Genomic DNA, 27,689 nt, shown 5'->3' on the forward strand with positions numbered 1-27,689 from the left:
AGTCGGCTGTCTGTCATCCAGGTCGCTACTTCCTTCATGCCGTCGTGCAGTCTGGTCCTTGCTGATGTGGGGTTGTTGGTGAGGGATAAGATGAGCTGGGTGTCGTCGGCGTAGGATATGATGTCAAGTCCGTGTTTGCGTGCGATGTTTGCCAGGGGGGTCATGTAGACGTTGCACCAACACATCCTAAGCAAATAAGCAATGCTAACCTCACAAAAGCATCCTGCGTGGCCCCAAAGTGTGAAAATCTGCACAAAACTGCCCAGTCCTGTGCACCCCATCCGATCATGCAATTGTAACAGACATGTCCATTCCCCCCAACAGACACTACCACCCATGCCACCCTGACGGACAGGACAAGGAGTGGCAGTGCCCCACAGGGAGACAGAGGTACCTCCCAGGACACTGGGAATGGAACCCTGGACATTGGCGATCACCCTGGCTCCTCACACAGTCCTGGACTGACTCCATCCAGCAGCCCCACCCAGGATACCACTGACACCCCTTCCACCCAGCCAACAACATGAGCCCAGGGCAACCATCCTCACACCTGTGTATCCAGGCCACAGACTGGTGGAACACAAGGACAGAGGCCACAGTCACCCCCTACCAACAGGCAGGAAGATGATGGCCCCAGTACAAGTGGTACTGCCAGAACTGTGTAGGGGACACAGGCACAGGGGGCTAAGCCCAGTAGGAGGTCATCAGTGGCCCATGGGGGAGGCCACAGGATGGATGCTGCAGCCCAGGACGTGATCTCTGAGGTCCTGGGAGCATATCACCATACCCAGGACAGATTGGCCCAGATAGTATCCACCCTGGAGCAGAGTCAAAGGATGCAGCTAGCACACCACCAAGAGGCCATGGAGCAGTGGAAACTGCACAATGCCACAATGTCCAGCATAGCAGGTGCGCTGCTGCACCATGTCCCAACACAGCCCGAGGCCCACACAGACCAGGAAGCCCCTACTACAGGCCAGGCTACAGACTGGACAACAACAGCAGCAACTGCACATGTTCCACCCTCTCAGGACACACAGGGGACATCCATCTCAACCCATACAGACCAACACCAGGCACCTAAACGGACCCTCAGGCCCAGATATGGCACTGGAACACCTGCCAAGACCAAGGCCCCCTCAAAGAAGTGACTCTGGCAAGAACTGTCCTCCAAGAGTCCCACTGAATCAACAACCAAACCATGTGAAAACTACAACAAATTCCTGTAAACATAGATAAACCTACCACTACTGCCAAAAAATGCTGCGACCATGTTGCCATATTGTACAACCACCAGTAGCCCACTCCCATCACTGTAATCTGCACGATTTAACCCCTGCACCACATAAAACACCAGTTCACCTGTTACAATGTCCCCTGTCATTGTGTAGAAACAAACTGAAGTATGGATGCAACTGTATGATAACTCATTTATTATTATCTGAGTAGCAGGAAATGCACCACACGCATTACATGTTGTTGTGCCTACAGATGTGTTGAACTATTATACTATAATGTAACCTGTCCTATGCAGACCTGGTCACAGTGGCAATGAGTATTGACCCAACACCCACCTAGATGACAAGGCACACTGACAGTATGCTGCACAGACAGCAATCTCATCCAATTGTCCCACATAGTTACTGGAAGTAGAGTTGTGTCAGTTGGGTCCCGGAATTTACATCTTCCCCCTCCTCATCATCACCATCACTCTCATCCCCTCTCTGAGGAAGCTGGTCTGGATATGCAGCCCGCTCCTCCTCCAAGAGAGGGATAGAATTTCTCACAGCCAAGTTGTGCAGCATGCAGCAGGCCACCACTATTCTACACACCTTTTCAGGCCCATAGGCCAGGGAACTGCCAGAGATATGTAGGCAACGAAATCTAGCCTTCAGGAGACCTATTGTGTGTTCTATCACCCTCCTAGTACATCCATGGGCCCCATTGTAATTCCTCTCTGCATCTGTTTCAGGATTCCTCACTGGTGTCAGGAGCCAACGCAAGTTGGGATAGCCAGAATCACCTAGAAAATAGTGCAAAACAGGACTGTCATTGACAACCCTCAGAGGCAGATAGCCTGGCTGTCTGCTATGTGGCAATAAAACACTCACTACATCCCTGGTGGCCGATGTAGAAGTGGCGGTAATACCGCCAACAGGCCGACGAAAAAAAAATGGAATTAAAAGCATGGCGGTTACTGCCATGCCAAACCACCACTTCTACACTCCGACCGCCAGGGTGGTAACGTCCGCTGGGCTGGAGACTTCGGTCTCCAGCCCGGCGACGGTCACTAGACTGCCGGCGGTATCAGGACCCTGCATACCGCCATGGATTTAGTGGGGTTTTGTCCCGCCACAAAATCCATGGCGGTAGCCACTATCAGTGCCAGGGAATTCGTTCCCTGGCACTGATAGGGGTCTCCCCCTCCCCAGAGTCCTCCCCCAAACCCACAACACCCCTACCGTTCCCTAAAGGTGGCAGGACCCACTCCCCACCCCCACCCTCCCACAAAAACATTGACACACACACCCCCTGCCCCCACACGCATGCTCACACAACTTCTACACATACACGCACACATACACACACACAGACATATATGCACACATTTCCCATACACACAACACACCCCGTGCATGCATACACGCACTCACACACCCCCTCTACACACTCACATGCACACCCCCCTGCACGTACACAACACACAACACCCCGCCACCCCCTCCCCTAATGAACGATCACCTTACCTTGTCCGGTGATCCTCCGGGAGGGAACGGGATCCATGAGGGCTGCTCCGCCGCAAGCTCCCCGTCACCAGAACACCGCCACGCCGAATCCTGGGTTGTGATTCAGGGGGCGGTGTTCTGATGATGTGGCGGTGGAGGTGGAGCAGCCTCCACTTCCCCACCCACTGCCAGTATGGCTGCTGGTGGCTTTCCGTCTGAAAAAGGGCGGAGTGCTGCCAGCAGTCATAATACGCTGGGCGGAAGACCGCCTGCACTGGCGGTCTTTGGCCCGGCGGTACCTCGGCGATCTTGGAAAGAGACCGCCGAGGTCCAAATGAGGGCCTAAGTGTCAGAAACACCTACCTATGATCCACCCTCTCTCGTCTTGTAGTTGTTCCATCTTGTGTGGCTCACTACTGTTCCTCAGCACAAAGGAATCATGGACTGAACCAGGGAACATGGCACTCACATGTGAGATGTACTGGTCTGCAGTACACACCAATTGAATGTTCATGGAATGAAAGTTCTTCCTGTTTCTGTACACCTGTTCACTGACTCTTGGGGAGATGATAGCTATGTGGGTGCCATCAATGGCACCTGTCACATGGGGTATGTTGGCAAAGGCATAGAAGTCTGACTTGATGGCAGGGAGGTCAGCACCTCACATAGGACTGTAGGTGTCATACAAATGCCTTCATGATTCTGGACAGTATAATGCTAAACATTGGCTGTGAAAAACCTGCACCCATGCCCACTGTCACTTGAAATGAGCTCGTGGCCAGGAAATGGAGTGCAGAGAGCACCTGCACTTCAGTAGGGATGGCATGCTGATTATGATTAGCCGGTCTCTGTGCTGGATCCAGTAATATACAAAGTTCATGAATAGTTTCACGAGTGGGTCTGTAATTGATAATGACGTGATGCTCCACCATGGTCTGCAAATCAACAAGTGGTCTGTACACCGATGGGGGCCTTCCTCGCCACAAGGGTCTGTACCTAGGAGGAGTTGAAAACACGTGTGAGGAACACTCATACATCTGCACACATTGTTTTTCATTCAGCACTGCTGGCATGATCGTCGACAACACAAATGGTTAGTGTGTGTGACATTACAGGAACATGACCCCAATGATATATCAGGACTGGTCAGGTGAGATAATGTATACTGTTACATGCCTATGGGTGTTTAGGGAACAATAGGGCCTGCATTGTGCTGATGAGGGATTTACACCTGCGTACTTAAGACCAAAATGTCTGCTCCCTGTAATCCAGAAGTATTGTGGTGGAAGTAACCTCATACCGCTAGCGGTTGACGTAATAGCGTAAGGCGGTGTTTACTGCTGTGCGCAAATTCATTGGTTAACATGGTTGTCAAAGGGCATTCTTAGCGTATCATGATCGCCGCCGGTGGTGACGGTGCACACCGCTGCGGTGCGTATGTGAACTCATCACTCCAACTTCACTTCACTCCCTGATCTCGTGCTTGCAGGTACTCCACTGAGTGTACTGCTGTGTCCTGCCTCTGGTCATGGAAATGGCACATGTTGCAGGGGAAAGGGCCCCGGCCTTCACCAATGAGGAATTGGAGAAGCTCGTGGACGGGGTCCTGCCCCTGTACGCCAAGCTCTACAATCGGCCAGAGGTACAGGTGAGCAGGAGGACTGGGGGCATGGATGAGTGTAGTGGTGGGTGTTGGCTGCATACATGTGTGCACTTGTGACACTGTATGGTCCACAGTTCCTGACCTGCTGCTTGTGTGTGTGCTGTTAGGCTGTTTGAAATGTCCATCACATAGTGGACGTATAGCCAGCTGTATATGATTGGCCAGTGCCTGACCTCAGTGTTACTTTTCTGTGTTTCCCTTATAGGTAAGAGCCCACCAGAAGAGGGGACTTTGGCATGCCATCACCAAGGAAGTGCGAAGCCTGGGGGTCTACAACCGGCGGAGCACCTACTGCAGGAAGAGGTGGGAGGACCTGCGGCACTAGGCGAAGAAGATCTGTGAGGCCCAGCTGGGGAAGTCCTCCCAACAAGGAAGGGGTGCCTGTCGGGCACTGACCCCCCTTAAGCAACGCATCCTGGCGGTGGCGTACCCGGACCTGGATGGATGCTTGAAGGCTGCACAGCAGTCACAAGGGGGTGAGTACATATACCATATTTTGGCCCCTTGACGGATGTGTGTGTGTGTGCATTCACATTTATGCTGTCTAGTGGCAGGGAATATGACTGATGCCCATCTACATAATGGCCCCCGTGGGGAGTAGGGGTGTTTTGGTGAAGTCTGCAGTACGTCAGGTCCTTAAGTTAGTTGGGGAATGGCTTTAGAACAGGGCTTCTGGCAACTAGTCAGGGGCATAGCCATGTGTATAGTGGTAGGTGTTGCCTGGTGAAAGGTTTTCTGGGTGGGTGTATGTGTGGACCACTAACGTACCTCCATTCAGCTATTTACAAGTGTCTCTCCTGTTTTGTCTCCCCATCCCTGTTCTCTTGTATTGTCTGTGTACATCAGCATCATCGGGCGAGGGAGCTGAGGCACCGGCGAGTGGGGAGGCAGTGGCCCACAGATCCTCGGAGGCAGAGTCGTCTGACGACAAGGGGGCCAGTGGGTTGGAGGGTGAGGGGAGTACCACAGGGGAGGCAACTACCACTGGAGGTAGTGACTCCGATACCTCCTCCGATGGGAGCTCCCTGGCGGTGGCGGACCCTAGTGGGCCCACCCCTACTGTGTCATCTTCCACCACTCCCCATACCATCACCTCCATCCCAGTTGCTCCCCACTGAGTTGCCCGTGCCCGCTCACCCAGAAGGGTGGGAGTCTCCTTCGCCCGAGGCACCTCCTCCCCTGCTCTAGTCAGCCCTGATGGCCTCACGGAGGAGGCTGTTGACCTCCTGAGAACCATCTCTTTAGGGCAGACAACCATCGTCAATGTCATCAAGGGGCTAGCATCAGCTGTGCAACAGACCAATGCATTCACACTGCTGTGTCTGTCCGACAGAGATCTTTTCAGGCTCTGGCATCCTCTTGGATGGCAGCCAGTGTCCCAGGCTCCCCTCCAATCACCTCTACCCCTTACAGCACCCCACTCCCTTCACCCGTCCAAAGCACACATTTTGACATGCAGGCACACACCTGAACACACAAGAAGCACACTTCAAAATACAAGCACCACACTTCCCGCCACAAGCATACACACAGATAACATACACATGCACACACACCAACATCCACTTCCCCCGTGTGTCCACCTCTTCCGCCTCCCTGTAGGTCCTCTGTACATGAATACCCACAGGCACTGCACCCTCATTCAATGTTGCTGGCCCTATTCTGGCAGTCATCACAATAGCACACATCCATTCATGCACCCCAGCGACTTTAGTTCACACATGCAGCAAACTCACCAGACTTGCAGACACCCGGACAACATACATTTACACTGGCAGTCTGTCTTGTCCCACTGTGTCCACCCCCCTCCTCCCAAGACACTCAAACTCACCAAAACACACACCAATCACACATCCACCACACCTCAGCATACTTTCCAGTCACCTGCAGCCACATCACGCACACCTACACCTGTCATGACCACTCCCTCTACTTCCAGTCCCACGCCTTCCTCCAGGTCCACCTCAATTGCACCTAAGAAACTTTTCCTATCCTGTGTTAACCTATTTGAACCCACTGGCCCACCCCGTCTCATCCCTAAACGTGTTCACCTCCTTGCCCTGTCCACTCCTCCCACGTCACAGCCCGCCCCTGTCCGCCCTTCCCATTCCCGTGCTACCTCCCTGCGAGGAAGAGATCCCATACTGGCCCAGGAACATCTGCTGCACCCCAGCCCAAGTCCGCTCCACAAGCTCCTGTGACTAAACATAAGCCCCCTCCACCTTCCAAACCTAAATCTAAGCCCCCCTCTCAGTCATAAATCCCCACCCCCACCACCTTATTGCCCCTGTTCCCTGAGGTGCCTGGATGCCCCATTGTTGCCCTTCTGAGGTGGAGTACCGTTGCACTTGTGGGAGTCAAGTTGGGGCCATTGTGGCCCATCAGACTTATTTGACTATGGACTGGCCATTGGCCTTCTATGCACTTTTGTTGCTCAGTGAGCAAAATAAAGGTTATTGTATGGCCTGAGGTGCCTGGATGCCCCATTGTTGCCCCTCTGAGGTGGAGTACTGTTGCACTTGTGGGAGTCAAGTTGGGGCCATTGTGGCCCATCAGACTTATTTGACTATGGACTGGCCATTGGCCTTCTATGCACTTCTGTTGCTCAGTGAGCAAAATAAAGGTTAATGTGTGGCCTGTGTTGTTTGAGGCACACTCTGGATCCGTGGTCTCTTGTTTCTTTGTTTGGGGGTGTTGGGCACATGTATGTAATTTGGGCAGGTTGGATTTGCCTTGTGTCGGGTAAGTACCTCTTGCTGTGGGGTGTATTGCTTGTGCTGCTGTGAAGGGTTGTGGGAGCGTTGCATGGGTATGTAACTGTGCCCTTTCTTCCCTTGTTTAGTAGGTTGCAGTACTAACCGTCATCGTCATCGTCGGCGGTCTCGGTCGTGGAGGTATATGGCAAGAAGCAGGGCTGGCATGATCTGCAACTCTCTTTCCATGTCTGCTTCAGTGTGTTGTGAGAGCCACTGGTGAGTGTTTCCTTATATTTGGTTTGCTTCCGCATGGCTTTGCGTGGCGGTGGTTTCCGCTCCGGAACTGACGGCAGTCTAGTGCTTCATTATTTGATGGGCGGGTAGGGCCTTTCCGTTGGCCTGTGGGCGGGCTCTGCCGTCATTGTCGGCACTCCTCTGCTGGCGGTGAGTGGTTTTCAGAATGCCTGTGTTTGAGTTGTTTCATTATTTGACGGTTTGGACCGCACGTCTGTTGGCGGTTGTTACCGACACCACCGGCGGTGCGGTGTTTACCGCTGTGTTCATAATGAGGGCCTTAATCTCTTCAGGAAACTCCTTGTGCACCGAAAATCACCACACAGCCTGCCAGAAACACCGCACAGCTGTTTTGCGACTAAGAAATTGTCTCACAGCAGCCCAACTTCCCGAGTGAAGATTCGAAGCAGCGTCTGCCTTATGACGGAAAATTCAACACACAGCCCTTCCGGATGGATGCACAACTGAACCAGAATATTGCAGCCGATTCCACAAGTGGAAAATTGGTGCTGCGACAGAAAATTAAACACATCTCCCTACTTCATCGACACAATGCCTCTGACTTCTTCCAGCATGTCCAGGATTTCCCCACATCACCCCTGAGCATCAAAAATATCCCTGCATCGCAGTGAGGAACCAAGACTGTGCACTGAGAAATTACGCAAAGCCCCTTGCAGCGTGAAAGATACGACGCATCGTCTGTGCCATGTCAGAAAATGTCCAACGCACACCTTATTTTTCCACACATCTCTCCCTCTGATGTCTCCAAGCATGTTATTTGTTTAGGCAAACCAGGTACGTTGTGTAATCAAGCGACAACTGTTGATTTCTAAGATTTAATCTTCCAAAAGTGATATCTCAACTTGTGCTTATTGAATCTTTATCGTTTTGACCTTATTTAAACCAGATAAAGATCCTATAATTTCTAAACCTGTGTAGTGTATTTTTGTGGTGTTTTCACTGTGTTACTATATGATTTTTTACACAGATACTTTACACATTGCATTCTAAATTAATCCTGACTGCTCAGTGCCAAGCTACCAGAGGGTGGGCACAGCATAATTTGGATTGTGTGTGACTTACCCTGACTAGGATTGTGATCCCTACTTGGACAAGGGTGTATACCTCCTGTTCGATCAGTGACCCTCCCTCTCCCCCCTTTTGATTTCTCCCCCTTTTTGCCCCCCCCCCCCAGCGCCTTGAGACCCTCGCGGGTGAGTAGCGCGCTCTACAATTTTTTTTGATTGATTGATTGATTGACCTCTGCTAACCAGACACCCCATTTCTATCACTGGTGATCAGCGGTGAGGATAGGACTTGTGTTTGTGCCGTGATATACAATAGCTACCTTTACAGTACCTACCCACAGTTAAAGGTCAATTTGATTTGTTTTCTTTTTGCTGAAATTCTTCCTGCTTGACATTTTAATCTAATCCCAAACTACATGTCTCTGGCTGTGTCTCAAGGAGGAGCGAGAGAGTTTGACCTAGCTAAGCTGGAGGCATACACTGTCAGCCAGCTGAAAGGGTTATGCAAGGGGATGGGAATACCTACCCGGGGAGCCTCCAAGAAGGAGAAGTACCAAAAGGCACTGAGGGCCTTGGCAGAAGTCCGTTCACAAGAGAATGTTGAGGTGGAACAGCCAGATGATGTCTCTCCAGAGGATTTGCCAACAGCAGTGGGGGATGGCACACCAGGATCTGTGCACCCTGCTAAACAAGAGAGCAGTGTCTCAAGTCACGGCTTGACTGCAGATGAAAGGAGGGAGGAGAGAGAGTTTCAACTGCAGTTGGCCAGATTAAACATGGAGGCAGCAGAGAGCAGAGCAGAGAGCCAAGCTGAGAGAGAGGCCAAACAAGCTGAGGATGCAGCTGAGAGGGCCTTTGCTGAAAAGAAACTACTTCTAGCTCATGAACTGAGTCTGAAAGAGCTGGAGCTCAAGTCTAGGCAGTCTGAGTCCAGCAGTGATGGTGGCAGCATATATACAGGACCTGCTTGAGACAAAAAGGTTTGTATGCCCAAAGATGTGATGCCAAGTTATATGGTGGGAGATGACATTGACAAATGGTTTGCTGCCTACGGAGTAGAACTAAGCGCTCATGGGTTTACTGAAGAGCAATGGGGGCGGGCTTGAGAAACATGTACCAATAATTGGGATGGACACACTCCTCACATTAGAAAAGAAGGACCAGAAAACATACCCGCTCATGAAAGCCATTTTAATTGCCTAGTTTGGACTGACCCCTGAAAAGTATCGCCAGAAATTCAGGGACAGTACCAAACTCTCCAACCAAACTTGGGTAGACCTTTATGATTTCTCTAGCAAGGCACTGAATGGATTGGTGCGGGCAGTAAAGTAAATGATTATATGGGTTTATATAATTTGATCCTGAGAGAGCATATGTTCAGTATTTCCTTTACAGAGCTGCACCAACACCTGATTGACAGTACGCTGACCGACCCAGGAAGCCTGCTGAGGAGGCGGACTTCTGGACTAGCAGCAGAGTGTCCAAAAAGGTATCTGGGGGGGGGGGGACCCACAAAGGTGGTCAGGGTTCCCACCAGAAGAAAGAGGGGGGAGAGAAACTTAAAAATAAGGAGTTCTCGAAAGGCCCCAAAATAATTCCCAAGGGAACAGTGGTCACCAGTTCCAGTGTGATTCCAAAAGGAAAGGGTTCCTTGACAATAAGACAAGGGTGGTTTGTACCCCAATGTGCAGAGTGCTCCAAGTATGGTCACTCTAAGGGCGACTCCAAGTGTCCCAAGAGGGCACAGCCCCCCACTGAAGGGCAGATACCTGGGTTGGCTAGTGTAGCGCTCAGGGAGGAGGTAGTCCCAGTTAGTTTTGGGGAACAGACAGAGGTAACACTAGTGTCCCTGGGGGATGCAGAGATGGTGCCAAAAGCCCACAAGCCTGCAGATACTTCCAAGTATAGGCAGTGGGTCACCATCAATGGGCAACAGGTGGAGGCTGTGTGTGACACAGGAGCCAGCATGACTACTGTCAGGGGTCATCTATTGTTAGCAGAGCAGGTCCTCCCGAACACATCCAACAAGTCATAGTCAGTGACAATCGTGAGAGCCACCTACTGGTACCTCTGGTTCCCTCTGAGTGGGGAGGGGTGTCTGGTACTCTAAAAGTAGCTGTGAGTCCTGCCAAGTCTGTAGATTGTCTGTTAGGCAATGACCTGGCGCACACTACCAGGAAGGAGGTAGAGCTAAGGTCTCACTTGGAAATGTTGGGATTACCTGAGTGGGTCTGCGTGACCGCAAGGTCCATGGCTCCCTGGGAGGGGAGTCAAGGGAGTCTGGAGTCTGGAAGAATGACCCAGACAGCTGCAGAGGAGAGAGGGAAAGGGTGTGGGGAACCAGTTCCAGATGGCCCACAGTGGTTGATGGTGTCCCTGAGGAGGAGGCCCCTGAGCCATCCAGGGAGGACATTGTTGCCCTAGGTGACCTGCCTGAGCTTGCTGGCTGGCAAGTTGAGGATGGGCTCACCAGGAAAGAATTCTGCAAGGCGCAGAAAAAGTGCCCTACTCTTGAATGTTTGAGGCAACAGGCCTCAGCTTTAGGAAGACAGGGAAAAGGCTCAAGGCCCCCCGATCCCACTCCCCATCGTTGGCACCCCATTTGAAAGGGTGGGCATCATCATCATTCGTGCATTGGACACCAACACTACCCTAGGCAACAGGTTTATCCTGCTTTTGGTGAACCATGCCACCCGCTAAGCAGAGGCAATCTCTATAAGGATGGTGACTGCACCGGTGGTGACCAGAACTCTGATGGGGATATTTACCAGTGTGGGATTCCCAAAGGAGATTGTGTCTGACAGAGGTACAAATTGAATTGTCTGCATACATGAAGCCCATGGGGGATGCATGTGGGGTGACCTACAAGTTCATCACACCCTATCATCCTCAATCCAATGGTCTTGTGGAGAGATTCAACAAGACCTTGAAAGGCATGATTACAGGCCTCCTTGAGGCATAAGTGGGACATCCTCTTGTCATGCCTTCTCTTTGCTTACAGAAAGTTACCCCAGCAGGGGTCAGGGTTCACTCCATTTGAACTTCTCTATGGGTACCCTGTCAGGGGACCCTTAAGCATTGTGAAAGAGTGGTGCAAGAAAACTCCCAAGGGCCCCCTCAGGATGTGTCCAGCTACATGCTGGCCCTCCGTAACCAGATGCAACGCTTCTGGAAGAAGGCCAAGAGCAACCTCGAGGCCAGTCAAGAGGTGATGAAACACTGGTATGACCAGAAAGCGACCCTGGTGAAGTTTCAGCCTGGAGATAAAGTTTGGGTAATAGAGCCATTAGAGTCTAGAGCTCTCCAGGACTGCTGGACTGGCCCATTTGAGTTCAAGGAGCGTAAAGGGGAGGCCACTTACTTAGTGGACCTCCAGTACTCTAAGAACCCCTTAAGACTGTTCCATGTAAACTGACTGAAGCCTCATTTTGAGAGGACTGAGGTCAGCATGCTTCTGGTGACAGATGAGGGTGTGGAGGAGGAGAGTGAACCTCTCCCTGAACTCCTATGTGCCAAGGAAGGTGATGGGTCAGTGGAGGGTGTCAATCTCTCTGACTCCCTGACCCTTGGCCAGTGAGGGGGCTGCTACCAGCTACTGGAGCAGTACTCCTTCCTGTTTTCCCTCACCCCTGGACTCACACACTTGTGAGTCCATGACATTGACATGGGAGACAGCCCCCCTGTAAAGACCCAAATTTACAGGTTGTCAGACAGGGTGAAGGCCAGCATCAAGGAGGAAGTTGCTAAGATGCTGGCTCTTGGGGTAATTGAGAAGTCCAGCAGTCCCTGGTCCAGCCCTGTGGTGCTGGCACCCAAGACTGCCACACTCAGTGCTAAGCCAGGACTAAGGTTCTGCGTGGACTACCGGTGTATCAATTATGTCACAAAGACAGACGCTCATCCCATCTCCCGAGCTGATGAGCTTGTAGAGAGGCTAGGCACTGCCAAATTCCTCAGTACTTTTGATATCACATCAGGATACTGACAGATCGCCTTGACTGAGCGGGTCAAAGAGGGATCCCCTTTTTCTACTTCTGAGGGATATTACCAGTTCAGAGTAACGCCCTTTGGATTGAAAAATACCCTGCTACCTTCCAACGGTTGGTTACCTCGGTCCTAGCTAGTAAGGATGCGTTCTGTGCCGCCTATCCAGATGACATTGCCATCTACAATGAAACAGTGCATCGTCTGTGCCATGTCAGAAAGTCCGACGCACACCTTATTTTCCACGCACCTCCTCCTCTGCGGTCTCCGTGCATGTTATTTTTTACACAAACCAGGTACTTTGTGTAATCAGTAGACAACTGTTGATTTCCGAGATTTACTGCAAAAGTGATATCTCAACTTGTGCTTATTGAATCTTTATCATTTTGACCTTATATTAACCAGATAAAAATCCTATATTTTTCTAAACCTGTGTGGTGTATTTTTGTGGTGTTTTCACTGTGTTACTGTATGATTTATTGCATACATACTTTACACATTGCCTTCTAACTTAAGCCTGAATGCTTAGTCCCAAGCTACCAGAGAGTGGGCACAGGATAATTTAGATTGTGTGTGACTTACCCTGACTAGGATTGTGGTCCCTACTTGGACAAGGGTGTGTACCTCTGCTAACTAGAGACCCCATTTCTAACAGTTATGTTATGTGAAGCTTCCTGGCTCTGTTAAAAGGAGTATAACAGATCATAGCACAGTATACAAGTCACTCTCATTTCTGAATGAACAAGCATGGTTTTAGCAGGAGCTAGAATGCCAAGTTATGGAAGACCTACCTGTCTGAAAAGATCTCTTGCCTATACACCATACCAGTGGTGAAACAAAGGCCCCCACAGCCCCCGTAGTGTGGGAGGGGGGAGAACTCTATGGGAGTCCCTCAGCACTCTACTCTGCCCTGAGAGCTCCTCAGTGAGTCTGGAGGGGGGCCCTCCGTGTTCTGTGCAAGAGGGACCCCACAAGTTTAGTTATGCCACTGCACCTTACATTACACTATAAGCAAATCAAGAAAGAGCCTTTTGGTCTGCCCTCTTCAACCATTGACATGTTTCCTTCAGTACTGTTCAGTATTTACTGGCAGTGCTGCTCATCAGGGCTGGTCTCATCACATGGCATTTTCAGATGTCCACTATGACAATAAAGATCATTCAATTGAGTTCTGTTTTTATGTTACTTGCCATAAAAGTGATCAGAGCCGTGCACTTTGAAGCAGAAAGAGCTTCGTCCCCTAGATAACACACCAGATACACGTTAGGAATATACTATGTAATTCAAGGTAGCAAGCCCTCTACCTTGTGATAACACACATACACATGAGTACTGAGAATACATTTTGGCGAGTGCAACAGAAAGCTCTCCATCCCCGAGATAATACGTATATGCATGAAATCTAGGAATATATTTTGCTGCAGGAAGAAGACCTCCTCGTACAGATATTTACATTTTAGCCACATGGTGTGCCATCTGTTACATGTGTTTTTCAGGCACAGGGAGATTATGCGATTTGCTCAGAATCACAGGATATTGAGCTGAGGCCAAGATTCGAATCTGGTTCCCGTTTTAAAGATGGCTGATGTATGTGAATTAAAATGAAAACTGAGCAACCATATTGGAGGAAAGTAAATGACCAAAAACAATTTTAAGGAAATACAAATAAATTGAAAACAAAAGAAACCATTTTAAAGGAAAGACAGTGTTAGATAAAAATCCAAAATTACATTAAACTTGGGTGGAGGGGTAATGAGGGATTTTTGCATTTTGGGTTGAATGATGTTTAGGGATGATGTGAAGGTTTTAGGTATGAGTGAAGGTCAGAAGTACAAAGAGATTTTTAGGCTTTAAGGATGGAAAGAGGTAAGAAGGTTTTAGGCATCAGGAATGGGTAAAGCTTAGGGGTGGTGAGGGGTTTCTAGAGTTCATGGATGAGTGGAGATTTGGGATGATGAGGAGTTTTTAGGAATAAATGATGGGTGGATTGCACAAGTGTTGAGGATGGTTTTGAGAGCTCAGATGGTAGGAATTCATGGCTGGTGAGGGTTCTTAAGGTTCGTGAAGGGTAGAATTCAGGTTTTGTAAGGCTTAGGAATCAGTTGGTTTAGAGGTGAGGGGTTTTAAGGGATAAGGTTGAGTGGGGTTAGAGGTAGGGGCAGAAGAAGTTTTAGGGTTCAAGAATGGGTAGAGTTTACGACTTACATAGGATTTAAGGGATCAGGGAGGGTTGGAGGTTCCTTCCATGGTGAGGGGTGTATTGTGCACATTGAGAAGTGCAAAATGCCCCAGTCACCGTAGGAGAAAACTCCAATGGTGAGGGGGTGTTGTTTTTTGTTTTTTTTCCAAAAGAAAATCCTGCTTTGAGATTTGGGATTTTCTTTTAGAACATCTAAAAAAAATATAATTTTGACATATGGCTCCATCATGTTGACAGCGCTGTGAGTCAAACTTACAAAGCATTGCCACAAACTGCCATCATGGCGGTTCCTAGCAATGCTAGAAATGTCTGCTGGGCAAGCGGACATTCCTTAATCTGGCAGCCAGCATCATAGTCAGAGTGATAGGGTAATTTAAACCATCACTCTGGCGGAGGATGGGCCTCATGCCTAGGTTTAAATGGGACCCTAAGTGATTTGCCAAGTATCACAGGATGTTGAGACAAGATAAAGATTTAAACCTGGCTTCTCAATTTGAGCATCTGCAGTGCTAGCTGCTAGACCTCCTCCCCTACTTCTCTCGATATTCCATGTCTTCTACTGAAGTTTGCCACTAATATCCTAGGGAATGTATGCATGCACAAAACAATATATTATGTAATCTTGTTGCATCATTAATGTTACCAGTGGTGAATAAACATTTCTGCAGTCTTCTTGATATGGGACTCCCTCCCCTGCAAGCATGCAGACTTATTTCATGTCTTGTCATTAGCAATATATCAATCAGTATATGCATGTTGTACTGAACTCAGTGCCACCGGGCTGATTACAACCCCCCTCACTGCTAGCCTTTCCATGGTGGTCTGACCATCACGGAAAGGCTGGCAGTGATGGTGTGCTGGGGGGATGCAGGGGTGTCCCCCTCTGTGCTACAAGATAGCATTCGGCTCCTTTAAGGGAACCGACTGCTATCTCAAGCACTGTTCCTGCCCAACTGACAGGCAGGAACGAACACTCAATGGCAATGTTCTTGCCGGTCAGACTGGTCTTTGATTATGATCGGGTGGTTGGTAGAAGGAGCAGAGTGAGGTATTTAACACATCTAGTAAATGTTGACAAGCCACAGTGCCATATTTACAAGTCAGACTGAATACCTCAAATTACATGTGGAATTCTGTGTGTATCCGAATTTACTTCACATTTTTCCGTGGATAATTTCAGCAGGCATGACACACTGAAATTTGCCAAAAGAAATTTGCAGGTGGTGTAGAAGTTACTGCAGCACACAGAGTTCTGTTTCCTGTACAAATGGGACTTTGTACAGTGATGAGAAATGACCCCCAGCCTCATAATAATAGCCTAGGAAAAGACAGTATAATGTGTCCATGGCTTTGTGCACCAGACACATTTGCTTTAGTACACTCTTCTGCAGTTAAAGCCAGGGAAGAGTTACATGCAAATACTTCTGCAGTAAGAACAGTGTCCATGCTGAACTATTGCTTGTCATTGCAGATGATAAATACATTGACAAGTGGCACAGAAACAACAATTGACGATTCGTGATCTTGAGATGGCAGAAGCAGGTTCGAGAAATTAGATGAGAGTACAATGCAAGTACTAATATGGAGGAGGTAACATTTTTTACATTTGAGTCAGCAAAGCAAAAGGCATGAAGCCTAGGTTACTCAATGCTAACTTTGGTTGAGGAAAACTGTCTATGAATTAGCCTCAGTGTTGAAAAAAGTTCAACATGTAGAACTCTGATCACTGAATGCTATTGGTTGTATACATGTGAGCATAAGGCTAAGTGGTGTCTTCAGCTCCTAATTAGTCCACACAAATCAGTAGATTTCAATCCATTTCAAAGAACTCCATCCATCTCCAAAGGCAAACTTCCAGGAATCATTCCACTGGACTAATACATTCGAAAGTAAACACTGTTATGAAAACTATGTCACACATACTAACCCAAGTAAGAGCTCTACCATAGAATACCACACATCTTGTCCCCTTCTCCCTACAACGTGGAATATGACGTGCTATGAGCTTAAGGATAATGAAGACCTCGAGGATGTTAAATGATGTAATCTACACATGCATGAGGTTCCAATCTGGCTTCTTTTAAAACAAACTGTTGAGACGCATAAGTGGGGCACTGAAACTGCCAGAAGTGACACAGCTATAGTTAGATTAGATAAGCAGTTAGTAGCTTCCCTTGCACTAACTGCTTATCTAATTTCGCTATAGCACAATTCCTCAGATGCATCAAAAACACGACACATGGAGACCACAGAGGAGGAGATGCGTGGAAAAATAAGGTGTTGCGTCAGATTTTCTGGTGTAGCACAGACAATGCATTGTTTCTTTCCATGCTGCAAGGGGTTTGTGTCATTTTTTAGCACGCAGTCTTGGTTTCTCACTGCGATGCAGGGATATTTTGATGCCCAGGGACGATGCATTGAAAATCCTTGACACGTTGGAAGAAGTAGGCAATGCGTCGATCCAGTAGGCAATGAGTTGATTTTTTTGATACAAGGCAGGTGATGCGTCGAATATCCAGTCGGGAAGTCATTTTTGCGTCTTTCCGGTCGGCTGTGCAGCAATTTCTCATCCACAATGCAGACTTTGTGTTGATTTCTGTGGCCATTGCGTCAATTTTAGATGTACAAGGAGTTTCTTGAAGAGGTGAAGTCTTTGTTGGCCCTGAGACTTCAGAAACAGGAGGCAAGCCCAATCAAAGCCCTTGGAGAGCACTTCTGGGGAATGCAGAGTCCTTCCAGCAAAGTTAAAGGCCAGCAGGGCAGCAGGGCAACAGCAGGGCAGCGGTCCTCCTCAGCAAAGCAGTCCAGATGAGCCCTTTGGGCGGCTAGGCAGCCCCTCGGACACAATTCAGGTGTAGATCCAGAGGTGTCTGAGATGGTGGGGTCAGAGACCCAATTTATATACCCCAAAATGCCTTTGAAGTGGGGGAAACTTCAAAGAGTGGTTTTGAAGTGCACAAGTTCCCCTTTCAGCCCAGTCCTGTCTAGCAGGATCCCTGTGTGGGGTCATCAGTCCTTTGTGTGAGGGCAGGCCATAGGCCTTTGAAATGTAAGTGTGACCCCCTCCACCCTTCCTGCCTAGGAAGGCCCATTTAGTATGCAGATGAATACAGATGTGACTGAGTGCCCTGTGTTTATGGTTGTCTGGGTGGCATGCACAAGGGGAGCTGGCAACCAGCACAGACCAGACGTGGATTGGAGACAGGCTGTAAGACACAGATGGAAGTACGTGCAGAGAAATGCCCACTTTCTAAAAGTGGCATTTCTAAAATAGTAATATTAAATCCAACTTCACCAGTAAGCAGGGTTGTCTATTACCAGTCTGGCAATATCAAACAAGACATGGCTACTCCTTCCAGATCAGAATCTACCTTTTCACTACCAGGGCATGTAAAACACATAAGTACATGTCCTACCTTTTACCTACATAGCACCCTGCCCTATGGGCTACCTAGGGCATACCTGGGGGGTGACTTCTATGTAGAAAAAGAAGAGTTTAAGACTTGGCAAGTAGTTTTAAATGCCGAGTCGAAGTTGCAGTGAAACTGCACACACAGGCCTTGCAATGGAGGGCCTGAGACATGGTTAAAGAGCTACTTATGTGAGTGGCACAATCAGTGCTGCAGGCCTAATAGTAGCATTTCATTTACAGGCCCTCCCTGGGCACACGTAGTGCACTTTACTAGGGACTTAGAAGTAAATGAAATATGGCAATTGGGTATGAGCCACTGTTACCATGTTTTTAGGGAGAGAGCACATGCACTTTAGCAGTGGTTAGTAGTGGTAAAGTCTCCAGAGTCCTAAAGCCAGCAAAAATGAGGTCAGAAAAAGAAAAGGAGGAAGGCAAAAAGGTTTAGGGTGACCCTTCAGGAAAGGCCATTTTCCAACAGTGGTGTTACACTGTGGCCTTAAAATCAAATTGAACTATTTGTGTAGACAAGGAAGTATTAACTTGCAGAGACCTACAGAAACAACAGAGGTAATGTTGTTCGGAAGACTTGCGGAGTAGGGATCATACAGGGTACTAGTATGGTAACTGTCCAATAGACTTTTTTTGGTTAAGCACTTGGAATTAAGACGTGATGTTAGTGGGAATGGTGCTGATCTGATCTTGGTACTTTATTTCCCTGGCCATAAAACTGTAAATATGTGGATTGAAAAAAAGTAAGGATAAGTTTTAAGTAAAGTTCTGTAAAAGTAAAGTTCTGTCACTGTATGGGCCCATCGTTCACTAATCAGCTTTTATATAAACAATGTTTCTCAGAATCAAGTAAAGCTGCAGGACTGGAGTGTTTACTTGTTAAGATACACAAAGAAATGACAGCTATCTTAGCTTTACATTTGGCGATCCTGTTTATTGATATCTGGAAGAAACGTAAGTGTCAAGTTCCTGGTATGAAGAAACAATAGCTTAATCTTAAAACCTGAAAACAACAATTCTCATTAAGAGACCTATACACTTTTTTATTTAAATGTAGATCACAGGACCTACAAGGATTTTAATAGACTGAGTTCAGTTATACACTCCTTAGTGTGCACAGATCATATAAGGAATATCCCTAAATGCCTGTCAGTGAGCTATGACAAAGCATTTAATTAATTAGAAAATGTTTATTTACATGTGTTTAAGTTAGCATAGCTAGGCTGCAGAACTAATTTACTGGGACTTTGGCCTATTTTTACTGACAACATTTAAAAGCTGCACAAACAAGTTTCTTACATACATGTTTCCTTTTCTGAGTTTTTCCTTGTAATAAAGTAGTCGGAATGGGATTCATATCATAGTGATATTTTCTTGTACTGTATCGAACTGTGTGCTTTGGAGGAAGCTTTGTCAGGATGCTCTCGTCATGTTGCAATAAGCAAAGATGCTGCTGACTGCAGCCACACCTGCATTTATATTAATTTTCCAATGGTGTATTGCTAAACTTGCTTTAATAGGGTAAAGGAGGATCATTATTCAATATTATTTTAGGCAGTCCTTGAAATGGCCGTCTTATGTAAAACAGTTTATGTGATGTTGATTGTTCTACGTCATGCACCGTTTTTAGTTATGCCCTATGAAACCACCTTCCGTTGTGTCGAGAGAATTCTTTTTTAATGAGTTGAAACTATAAAATGTCTCTTTCCTGAGATGTGTGCCAGACTTTTCTTAGGCTTGCTAGATTACCAGTTCTTTAGCTTGTTTCTAAGAAGACAGCCTCCATGACAGTCGGTTGTTTATGCTTAAAGGGTTTTCCTTGCTTCCTTATCGAGCAGTTCCTATTTCGGACTGTTGTTTCACTTTTGCTCTAAACTGATGGTTTCCTTGTTAGAATGTCTGCTCACTTATATATTTCTCTTGATTTAAGAACTGAGTAGATTTATGCTAGCTCATAATTGAACTATATATTGGTTATGTTAATTCCGTTATATTATGATCTCTTGCAAATGGCTTCATTTCTATATGTATAGATGCTGATTTGAATCTGACTAATTATGTTTTGCCATCTGTATTTATTTTTAATTTTGAATAAACCTTCATGGTTCTGACTTTGAATATTGTCCTGCAAAGGTTTCCTTTGTTAGCGTTAGGGTCCTCATCCTTTTGGACGTGCATATCAACCGTTTGAATGTATTGGTGTAAAATGCCTACAACTTTCCAACTCTAAGATAGCAGCAGCTGATATAGCCACTAGTTATAATCTCTTCCTAGCTATACACGCTGTTCACAAGGAAAAACCTTCAACTATCTAATTAGTCTTAACTTGTGGCTAATGATGCTGAGATTTGTTTTAAAAAAAAATATTTTTGGGAGCTGTCCAGACTTGCTATGTTAACCCAAAAGTGTGATGTTACTTCAAAATGTTAATTGATCATTTCCCTATAGAGAGAGAAATAATGCTCTCAGTCCTCATTCTTTTTACTTTATATATTGAGCCTCCAGTATGCAATATGAGATAGCCTAGAGAAATTCATCTCTTTAGGCTTGGTCTACAGGAGAATAATATATCTGGCTACGGATAGGAACTTGCCATATTTACATCAGTGTCCTAAGAAAACTAAGCTAGAGCAGTTCATAATAAGGCTTACACTCAATTGTAGGCTATAAACTGAACTGTGAGAAAGCCAAGACCATGCATTGCAAACTCCCCTGCCAAAACTAAGATTAGATATATAGGCCCTCATTACAACATTGGCGGTATAAGGCGCTTACCGCCCTGCAGAAGACCGCCAACACTCCACCACAGCTATTATGACCCACATCACGGAATCCGCCGAAATTCAGACACCCACACAATCCCGCCACACCAAAGGTCAGCGATAAACTGGCGGAAACAAATCCTCCATCTCCACGCCAACAGAAACACGCCCATGCCATTACAACCCACGAATCCACGCGGCGGTCTTTCAACCGCGGTATTCCATTGGCGGTACACACCGCCGCGCTCAAATACACACACATCTACAAAACACCGCCACATTGGACATTTCCAAATACACACACCTGATACACATACAAACAACAATCCCACACACCCAACACAATATAAAACACACACCCACATCACACACAAACCCCTGCGACCAGAATTTCTGAGAGAAGGCCAGAGAGAGATAGCACAGAATAGAGAACGCCATCATACAGAGGCACACTACACCATCACCCACACAACACCCACGCACAAAACACCACATACCACTACACTCACCACACTCATCAACACATACACCACCCCACACTTCACCTACACCACCCATGTCACGCCAAAGACACCCCCGCTTCTCCGAGGAGGAGCTCAGGGTCATGGTGGAGGAAATTATCCGGGTAGAGCCACAGCTATTTGGCTCACAGGTACAGCACACATCCATAGCTAGGAAGATGGAGCTATGGCAAAGAATATTGGACAGGGTCAACGCCGTGGGACAGCACCCAAGAAATAGGGAGGACATCAGGAAGAGGTGGAACGACCTACGGGGGAAGGTGCGTTCCACGGTATCCAGGCACCACATCGCGGTACAGCGGACTGGCGGCGGACCCCCGCCTCCTCCCCCACAACTAACAACATGGGAGGAGCAAGTCTTGTCCATCTTGCATCCTGAGGGCCTCGCAGGAGTCGTTGGAGGAACGGACACTGGTAAGTCAAATCTTAACTATCATATCCCCCACCCTACCTGCATGCTATCACACACCCCCACCCTCACACCCTCCCCTATCACCCCAAATCCTCACTAATCTACCCATGACACCAACCACCCATCCCAACCCCAAGACCTGCATGACATAACTAAGCATGGACACCCATCACTAAAGCATGCCCACTGCACAGACCCACAACACCCCCCAACCATCAGCACACAAGCCCCCACACAGGAATGCCTGCACTGGTGTACACGCACACCCAACCATTGCACACCATGAAACACACACATGCAGTAATCATGTACTCATACCCCCTCAGGAACTCGAAGGCACGTCATCACACCAGTGGGTCCAGACAACACCACTCCACCCCCAGAAGAGGCCCACAGTGACGACAGCAGCCCTGTCCTACTGGATCTTGATGACCAGCCTGGACCATTGTGGGCCTCAGGACAGTCGGTTCCCCTTGCCACAGCCCAACACCGACCTTCCACCCTCTGGGAACACCAGCACAGCACCCACCCAGCGGGCCCAAACCTCCCTACCCAGGACAGGTCAATCAGCGGTGTGTCCACCACTACAGGGCACCCAGGCTAACCCGACACCCCAACAACAACAGGGACCTGGGGGCAGTGGTAGTGGGCACACGGTCCAGGGGACGAAGGCACAGGAACACAGGGGAACTGGGAGGGCTGCTGTGCGACAGAGGGAGGACAGGCCAAGAGAACCTACTCTCCACGAGGCCCTCTCCTCAATCATGGGAGCATACCACCACTCCCAGGAGACGATGGCAATGGTACTGGGCAAGTTGCAGGAGACCCTGCGTCTGCAGGAGGAGCAGTATTTGGGGTTCAGGGAGGAGCTCAGGACCATCGGCTCTGCCCTGGGCACCATTGTAGGGGTGCTGACGGACATTCAAAAGACCTTGAGGGACACCGTGGCACTCCAAGGGGCCCCTGACACTAGCCAGGATGATGAAATGCCCACCACCTCCGCCAGTGGACAGGACGCCCCGCCACAGGACGAACACACTAGCACCCCACCCCATGCAGACGGACAACCACCACGAAAGCGGTCCCTGAGATCCAGGAACAGGACAGAGCAAGATGGCAAGACCCCGCCAGGAAATGAGACCACCCTGATTGTCCCTCCACTGTACCACTTTGTTACCCTGTCCAAATTGGAACTGCCCCAGCTCCACTTCCAATGGCCAGATGTGCAATGTACCTGTGAGACTAATAGACTGGACTCTGCCATGGACATTCTTCCACCATAACCCATAAAACTTCACAACCCCCCTTCATTGTTATGCTCTTAAATAAACACCCTTGAAACACTAATAAAACTGGAGTCAGTCAATGATTTTGAACTTTGTATTGTCAATTACAGTGTCAAAAATGGTTACCCATTGGAAGGCCAACATACCAATGTCACACATCACAAGCCTTTCAAGGGTGCAAGCTGTTGACACGTAGGTTACCACATTAGTGAAACTGAAATGGAAGGGGACAACTCAGTTAACAAATAGTGAGTGAAATGTAGGTACAGGATAGAGGTAGACGTGTGAAAGTTAACATTATGTTAAACCTGAAAATGTACTCACCTGTGTCTCACTGAAAATATTGCTGTATGACTGACTCCCTGTTGTCGTTTTCTTCTTCATCAGCTTCATCCTCATCACTGTCCACAGGCTCCACCGCTGCTACAACACCGTCATCTGGATCATCCTTCTGCAGAAAAGGCACCTGGCGTCGCAATGCCAAATTATGGAGCATGGAGCAGGCGATGATGATGTCGTACACCTTCTTCGGTGAGTAGAATAGGGATCCACCTGTCATATGGAGGCACCTGAACCTGGCCTTCAGGAGGCCGAAGGTGCGTTCGATCACCCTCCTAGTCCGCCCATGGGCCTCATTGTACCGTTCCTCTGCCCTGGTCCTGGGATTCCTCACTGGGGTCAATAGCCAGGACAGATTGGGGTAACCAGAGTCCCCCAATAGCCATACACGGTGCCTCTGGAGTTGAGCCATCATATCAGGGATGCTGCTATTCCGCAGGATGTAGGCGTCATGCACTGAGCCAGGGAACATAGCATTTACCTGGGAGATGTACTGGTCTGCCAAACAGACCATCTGGACATTCATCGAATGATAACTCTTCCTGTTCCTGTACAACTGTTCACTCCTGCGGGGGGGACCAGAGCTACATGGGTTCCATCAATGGCACCTATGACGTTGGGGCAAGGGCATAGAAGTCACCTTTCACTGTAGGCAAATCCTCCACCTCAGGGAAAATGATGTATCTCCTTACGTGTTTCAGCAGGGCAGACAACACTCTGGAAAACATAGGCTGGGACATCCCTGATGCCATGGCCACTGTTGTCGGAAAAGACCCACTTGCAAGGAAATGGAGCACTGACAGCACCTGCACGTCAGGGGGGATTCCAGTCGGATGGCGGATTGGTGACATCAGGTCTGGCTCCAACTGGGTACATAGTTCCTGGATTGTGGCACGGTCGAACCGGTAGGTCACGATCATCAGTCTCTCTTCCATTGTCAACAGGTCCACCAGCTGTCGGTACACTGGCGGATTCCGCCATCTTCCAATATGTCCCAAATGACGGTGCCTAAGAAGGACAACAGCGAAGAAACTGTCAGCATTCCTCCAGGTATGTACCCACAGTCACACACAAGACTACAACAGACAATTAACCCATCCGGGAAATGTTTTGAGTGTAGGCCTCGGTATGTGTGACGCAGTAGTAAATGAAGCCATGTGGGCCCCTGAAATGACGGCTGCCTGACCTCTAAACTGGGACAATGGAATTGTAGGGTAACTGCGCTGGCGTTGGACACCGTCGCGGTAGGCGGTCGTAGAGCACGGCACAATGCTGCATTGGTTAACATTGGACCCTATGGGTCCCAGGAGCCAATGAACAGGTGCGCTGGCGGTGATGATGCGCCCCGCTGCGGACGTCACCGCCGCGGACGTCACCACCATTTTCTATCTGTTGAATCACTAGATACCTGACCTTCGACAGGAGAGGACCTACACTGCAAGTGCTGCTGTGACCTCGGTCTGCAAGCGACAATGGCTGCTGCGTCTGGGGAAAGGGCCCCTGCCTTCACTGCACAGGAGTTGGAGAAACTTGTGGATGGGGTCCTCCCCCAGTACACGCTACTCTACGGTCCTCCAGACCAACAGGTTAGTACACAGGGAGCACGTTGTATGGGCTAGGCCTGGGTGGAGAGGGCTGGGTGGAAGAGGGAAGGGGGCAGAGTACATAGAACAGTTATGCATGGGAATGAATGGGCCACATGGACAGAGTTGGGAGGGGGCCACTCACATTGACGGTGCAGTAGGTAATGACTGTTCCTCTTTCCTTGTGCATGTCATGTAGGTCAGCGCCCACCAGAAGAGGGACATTTGGCGTGCCATCGCCAAGGAAGTCCGGACCCTGGGGGCCCACCAGAGACGGGGCACCCACTGCCATAAGAGATGGGAGGACATTCGCCGCTGCAGCAAGAAGACGGCAGAGGCTCAGCTGGGGATGGCCTCCCAACGTGGGAGGGGTGCCCGTCGCACCATGACCCCCCTGATGTTCCGGATCCTGGCGGTGGCCTACCCGGAGTTGGATGGGCGCTTAAGGACATCACAGCAGACACAAGGGGGTGAGTACAACCTCATTCTGTGGACTTTGCGCGCAGTGGAGGTGTCTGGGTGGGGGAGGTGGGCTGTGGGTGTCCCTAGGCCAGGGCGAGTTAGGTAGGCAAGGCCCCTCCGTAATGCAGGCCATGTGGGACTCTACCCCAGCTCAGAACAGTGGCAAGTTGATGTATAGTTGCCCCTTTGCCATCCATGTGCGCAGATTTCTAGCATTGCCATGTAGGCCATATCCCATGTGCAGAGGGCAGGAGCACGGCGTAATGCATGGGGCTGCTGCGTCTGTCTTGTCCGCCAACTGTAGCGGTATGCCATGCACTAAAACTCTCTTTCTTCTGTCTCCCCCCCTTTTCCTGCTCTCCCTGTCCTTTTGTACATCAGCATCATCAGGCGGAGGTACAGTGGCACCGGAGCACGAGGGAGCTGCATCCCACATGGCCATGGAGGGCCGCACCACAGACTCTGAATGCACCAGTGGGACGGAGGGCGAGGGGAGCTTCACGTCGGCCACAGGATCACCAACCAGCGACACGGACTCGTCCGCTGATGGAAGCTCCCCTGTGGTGGCGGCACCATCTGTGTGCCCCACTTCTACAGGTACAGCCGCCACCTCCCCTACCAGCACCGCCCTCCCAGCAGCCCCTCAGCGTGTGTCTCGTGCCCGCTCACCCAGGAGGGTGGGCATCACCTTCGCCCCAGGCACCTCAGGCCCTGCCCCAGTCACCCCTGCTGCCCTCAGTGAAGAGGCCACTGACCTCCTCAGGTCACTCACTGTTGGGCAGTCTACCATTGTGAATGCCATCCAGGGTGTAGAACGAGAGTTGAAACACGGTAATGCATTCCTGGAAGGCATTCATTCTGGTCAGGCTGTCCTTCAGCAAACCCTGCAATCTCTGGCCTCAGCACTGATGGCAGCCATTGTCCCTGTGTCCAGCCTCCCCCCTCCAACTTCCTCCACCCAGACCCAATCCCCTGTACCCCAGCCCATCCCAAGCACACCTACAGACCAGCATGCACACAAGTCAACACCCAAAAGTAGCTCAAGCAAAAATAGGCATCACACACACCACAGGCACTCACACAAGCATCACACCCATACAGACACAGCAACATCCACTGTCTCCACTGTGTCCCCCTCCTCCTCTTCTCCCTCCTCCCTCCCAGTCTTGTCTACACACACACCTGCATGCACCACATCTACAGGCACTAGGACTCGCACCAGGACATCCAGCACCACAAGCCGCTCACCTGCATTCACCACCTCCACTGCCATTTACACGTCCCCTGTGTCCTCTCCCAGTGTGTCTGTGACGCCCCCTCCCAAAGTACCCAAACGCCGGCAATCACTCACCCAACATCCATCCACCTCACGACAGCCTCCAGTACCTGCACCTGCACCCAAATCACCTAAAGTGACACCTCCTACAACCACCTCCTCAACCTCCACTCCCAGACCCCCTCCAGCTACCCATCCCAGTGTCCGTCAGAAACTGTCCCTCTGTCAAATTGACCTGTTTGCCTCCACCTCCCCCCCTCTAGTTCATCAGTCCTGTCGTAGCGCCTCAGCCAAAAAGCCTCCAGTGCCAGTGGTGCGTGTTCCAGGTTTTTGGAGTGCACCGTCCACCAGGGCAGGCAGTAGGACCTGGAGCCAAGGCACTGGCAGCCCACCCCCTGTAAAGGCTCTGAAATTGGAGAGTGGACGACAGGACCGTGTCAAGACTCCTGGTGGGACAACAACTGAAATGGGATCGAAGGCGATTGGTGAGTCAGCTGAAACTCCAAAGAAGGTGGGGAAGGTCCTGAGGAAGTCTGCCCAGCCTGTTGTGAGTGTCACGGCGGAGAAGTGCGCCATCTTTTCCGGCGGTTCAGACACAACCGCCAGCACCGTCGTTACTGGTCAGGAGACCACCGCCGGAGTCAGTGCCCAGGAGGGCCCAAGTATCGTTACTGGTCAGGAGACCACCGCCAGAGTCAGTGCCCAGGAGGGCCCACGTATCGTTACTGGTCAGGCGACCACCGCCAGAGTCAGTGCCCAGGAGGGCCCAAGTATCGTTACTGGTCAGGAGACCACCGCCGGAGTCAGTGCCCAGGAGGGACCAGGATCCCACAGCCCCGCTGGGCGATGATGGAACGTCATGCAACATACCAATGTCCAGTGTGGAGTTCGTCATGCCACACACCAATGTCCAGTGTGGAGATCGTCATGCCACACACCAATGTCCAGTGTGGAGTTCGTCATGCCACACACCAATGTCCAGTGTGGAGTTCGTCATGCCACACACCAATGTCAGTATCCGAACCGCCATGTCAGA

General features: G+C 49.5%; 1 protein-coding gene across 3 annotated transcripts in view; it reads right to left on the reverse strand.

The window, feature by feature from the left end:
* The window catches only part of MCTP1 (multiple C2 and transmembrane domain containing 1), a 2,197,525-nt gene that overhangs the window by 1,564,408 nt on the left and 605,428 nt on the right, over positions 1-27,689 (reverse strand). The window lies entirely within an intron of this gene.

Source organism: Pleurodeles waltl, chromosome 1_1, assembly GCF_031143425.1.
Source record: "Pleurodeles waltl isolate 20211129_DDA chromosome 1_1, aPleWal1.hap1.20221129, whole genome shotgun sequence".
NCBI lineage: Eukaryota > Metazoa > Chordata > Amphibia > Caudata > Salamandridae > Pleurodeles > Pleurodeles waltl.